Raw genomic sequence first — 4,600 nt, 5'->3', positions numbered from 1 at the left:
TAAGGAAGGAAGGAAGGAAGGAAGGAAGGAAGGAAGGAAGGAAGGAAGGAAGGAAGGAAGGAAAAGAAAAGAAAAGAAAGAAAGGGCTGCCGTGAAACTCATTATACTCAGGCAAAAGCAGCCTGGGGCCACTCCCTAAGGCCACAGAGCCGGAAGATAGGGAGCAAGGGCTTTCCCATCCATAACCCTAGAAGGCCCTCCCCCTACACCCACTCACTCCTGCAACCACCACCCAGCCTTCTGCAGCCACAGTGTTGTGTGAAGTTCTCCCAAGCTCCGTGAGGCTCCCTGAGGACTCCCTTTGGCATCCCGAGGAGCCCCTAAGCATCAGTGCCTACAGGCAGGAAATGCACCGGAAAATGTGGTAGGAGAGACCCAGTCCGTCACCTACCGGTTCCAGCCTCGAAGCTCACTCCGTCATTCGTTTATTTTACCAAGCAGGTAGGATTTCAACTGAAGAGACTGGGGAAGGAAATCCAAATAGGAGGCAAGACCCAGGCAAAGATGTGGAGGCTGGACAGGGAGAGACCACCAGGAATTCAGGGGCGGGAATTCAGCCACAGGGAGCCTAGGTTCAAGCAAGGTTAAGAAGAAAAGTTTATCCCCATGTCTGACCTACCCCTTCAACCTTGCCCCCGCTGGCCCCAGCAGCCCTGCCCAGTGCTGCCTGCTCCTCGGGGGACAGGGGTGGTGTTTGCAGCCCCCTTAATATCTTCCCTTGGGCACATATCAGCATTTCACCTGCTCCCTGGCAGAGCAGGCTGTGTGATAAGAAATCCAGGAAGTTCAATAAACTTGGAGCGCTTGGCCACCACCGTGGCTTATGCCAGAATAAACAGGGCCTGGCGTGGGGTTGCAAGGCCCTGTCCCAGGGCAAACACTGCCTTTTGCCAAATAGGGAGTTGTTTTTGCAAAGGCAAGTGTGTACCTGGGGAGCAGGAGAAGAGCAGTTCCGCCAAGCCCCTTGACCACTTGCCCCAACTGGGTTCTGACATCAGTTCTTAGTAATAACGTCAGGGGCCAGAGGGGAGACTCTCACGGCCATTAGTGAAAGATACAAAGTTGTTACAAAACAAAAAAGCAAGGAGAATGAGTAATCTCAGTCATAAAGCTCCCAAACAGCAGTTCACACCTGCTCAGGTAATCTGTGCATCATGCTTCCTGCAGTCTCCCGTGTTGCCAATACCTCATCTTCCTTGATCTTAAAGTGCCCTGTGAGGTTGGCAGGGAGTGGAGGATAAGCCAGCCCCACTGACTGGGAACATGAGGGACAGAGCACCTAAGAAAGGTTCAGGTTCACGTGGAGGAGCATAGAGGGCCAGGCCCGGCTGGATTTAAGCAGTTGCTCCACTGCACACCTTAGGCAGGTCTCAGTCTCAGTTTCCTCACATGTAAAATGAGGCTTGCAACTGCTACCCACAGATAGGTCCTGGGTTTCTTTCGGGTAAGAATTTTGAAGGCCTTTAGCCTGCACTTGGCCTGTGCAGACTCTCAGGAAAACAAGTTCCTGTCTTGGGCCTGGGGTACCACACCAATTAGGGGCACAGTGGCCTTTCCAGCACCCCATCGGTAAGCCGAGCAAGCAAAACGTTCGCTTCAGGAGGTGCTGTAAGTGTGCAAGAAAAGTTGTCTGCCTGTGATACACACCCTCATTGCACAATGACCGGGACATAAGAGCGCTCATGTGTGTGCGTGCTCGTGTGCACACACGCCCGCTCTCCAGAGGCCCTCGCGCCAGCAGTTGCGTCACACATCACAGGCAGCTCCTTTGTATCCTGCAATAAAGTCATTTAATGCTAATGATGAAACTTATGCCCTACAGTGCTCGTTATTAATAGGAATTAGATGTATTTCAGGTAACAAAACAGTGAGTAATGTGGGCAATAAACACAGCGTGCCAACCCGACCCGTGGTGGGACTGACGTGGTTCATGCTTGCCCCTCCAGAAAAAGCCACTCTCCCACAGCAATTACAGATCAATAAATCACGTCGTGGCTCTAAAGCTGGCCCCCAGTGGCACAGGACTCAGGATTCACCTTTAGAGCTACCAGTGTGTCCCACGTCTTTTTCTTCCTCATGATTTCGAAAGCATCTATTCACTGTCATCACACCCTCCCCTCATATTCGCTTGTAGCCTACTCACTCTATCCAACCCCTCAACACCAGACACCCACTCACATCCTGACACCTTAGTTTGTGCCAGACCACGTAGAACTAGAGCTAGACCCACAGATAACCCATAGATACACACACAAATGGACACACGCCCTGAGTTGCACAAAGACATGTGCATACAGACCTGTGCCCACAGAGGTCTCAACCACACATGCACATGTGTGTCTCCTCAAGGCTTAATTATCACCTCCTCTGTGAAGCTAGAGCCTCATCAGAGAACTCATAGTCAGGAGAGCCTGGGTTATGTTGCTGTAACAAGTAACCCCAGATCCTGGTAGTTTTTGGCAGTCAAGTGAAGGCTCTGCTCCACACAGTCACTTGGGGATTCAGGCTGCCATCATTTTGCACTCTGAGCAGCTAGAATGTCCTCAGTGGCTGTGGCAGGGGAATAGAAAAGGCAGAGGGTGAAGCCTTGGACTAAAGGGAAGTGTCACCTGTGCCATGTTTCATTGGCCAGAATTAGTCACATGACCCCACCAAACTGCACGGGCACTGGGAAGTGTAGTCTTCTGTGTTTGCATTCTGTATCTGGAAGTCAGAAATGAGTTTCCCGGGGCTAAAATCAAGGCATCAGTAGGACTTGTTCCTTTGGAAGTCTCCAAGGGTGCTCACATTCCTTGGCTTGTGGCTCACCCCTTTCCTCCATTTTCAAAACCACAGAATAGCATCTTCTGTTCCCTGTGACTGCTTGCTTTCCTCTCACAAGGACCCTCGTGCCCACCCTGGTAATCCAGGATAACCAACCCCTCTCAAGGTCCGTGTCTTCATCACATCTGCAAAGGCCCTTTTGGCATGTGAGGTCACATCCACAGTTTTAGGGGAGTAGGACGTGGCTATCTGTTATGGACTGAATGTTTGTGTCACCCCAAAATTCCAATGTTGACATCCTACCCCACACTGTGATGGTGTTAGGAGGTGGGGCCATTGGGAGGTGATGAGGTCAAGAGGCTGGAGCCCCCACGATGGGATTAGCAGTCTTAGAAGTAAGAGGCAGGAGAGTTTGCCATGGCTCACTCTGCTCTCTTCCACGGGTGTGCACAGCAAGAAGGCAGCCATCTGTGAGCCCAGAAGAGACCCTCCCCAGAACCCAACCATCCTGGCACACTGACCTCAGACTTCCAGCCTCCAGAATCGTGAGACATAAATATCTGCTGTTTAAGCCACCCAGTCTATAAAGTTCTGTTCTAGCAGCCTGAACTAAGACACCTTTGGGGGGCACATCATTCTGCTTAGCACAGCATACAGAAGGGAGAGAGATGGCACAGTGTTTTTAGGACACACAGCACTGCCCCTGCCATCCAGCTCTCATCCCCTGTGCTGTCATTGCCCACGCAGCCTCTCCAGAGAAGCAGTCACCCTCTGTAGGGGCAGGTGCCGGCCATGAGCATCTCTGCCCAGCAGATGCCTGTCAGATAGCAGGGGCCTGAGAAGGCCTGTAAGAAGGGAGAAAAGAAGAAAAATATGAATGAATGATTTTGGCAGGATCAACAGTTGTGTGAAGATAGAAATAGCACGAAAGAAAGTGGATTCTAATGAATGCAGAGGCAACCACATGACACAGAGCCAACAGGGGAAGGGGATGGCCCTGAAGTGGAGGTTCTGAGGGGAGCAGTGGCATTTCATGCCCAGACATGGAGGAATGGTGAGCACAAGAAGTTTGGAAAGAAAGGGGAGAGGGAGGCAGAAGAAGGAAGCCCTTAGCCTGAGCCAGGCACTGTGCTAGGCATCCTACCACCAGCGCTCCCTAAGGTCTGCACAACACGCTGGCACTCAGTGTCCTGCAGATGAAGGGACTGAGACTCAGGAAGAAGTCCCGGATCCAAGTTCACATGGCTGGACAGTCTGTTGTGCCAGGATTTACAGGCCTTGCTTGGCTGGTTCTGAAACCAGCTGCCATCCCAGGACACCCAGCTCTGTGGCAAGCATCGACACACTTACAGTGGCCTTACTGTCCCCACCTCTTTAGGCCTCAGATCCTTCATCTGGAAAATGAAGAGGTTGGGCCAGGTGATCTCCAAGCTGCCTCTCAGCTCCAGCCTCCTTAGGTCCTTGGGCAGCTCTAAATCAGAATGGGCTTCCTGGAGGGGCTGGGGGTCTGAACTTCCTCCCACTGACAACAGACACGCAGTTCCATCTGTGTTGCCAAGACAATCCAGGGCAAGGAGGGAGAGGCCCACGGCAGAGATGACTCCATGCCCCAAAAATGAGTATCATAGCAGCCCACAGGATTGTGCAAGCTGCCCGTGAGGCTGCCAGTCGGCCTGGCCCGGAGGAGGGCTGTTTACACTTCCCAAGTGTGTTTGCAGTTAACTCCATCCGCCTGGCCCGTGTGCACAGCCCTCAGGGCTGCCAGCAGCGTCTATGTGGAGACAACAGGAACGGATCTCACACCAGACCCTTCATCTCAGACACCAGACACCCATTT

At 52.3% G+C, this 4,600-nt stretch overlaps 1 long non-coding RNA gene across 1 annotated transcript; it reads right to left on the bottom strand.

Moving 5' to 3' along the window:
• Positions 1-186: 186 nt before the first annotated feature.
• Positions 187-4,358, bottom strand: LOC108542094 (uncharacterized). Its single transcript, XR_001889160.1, has 3 exons — positions 4,134-4,358; positions 1,648-1,775; positions 187-568 (listed from the first exon to the last, which is right to left on the bottom strand). It is a non-coding gene; the product is annotated as an uncharacterized LOC108542094 (long non-coding RNA).
• Positions 4,359-4,600: the final 242 nt, after the last annotated feature.

Source organism: Rhinopithecus bieti, unplaced genomic scaffold (assembly GCF_001698545.2).
Source record: "Rhinopithecus bieti isolate Rb0 unplaced genomic scaffold, ASM169854v2 scaffold_19969, whole genome shotgun sequence".
Taxonomy (NCBI): Eukaryota; Metazoa; Chordata; class Mammalia; order Primates; family Cercopithecidae; genus Rhinopithecus; species Rhinopithecus bieti.
This window is presented reverse-complemented; position numbering and strand designations above follow the sequence as displayed.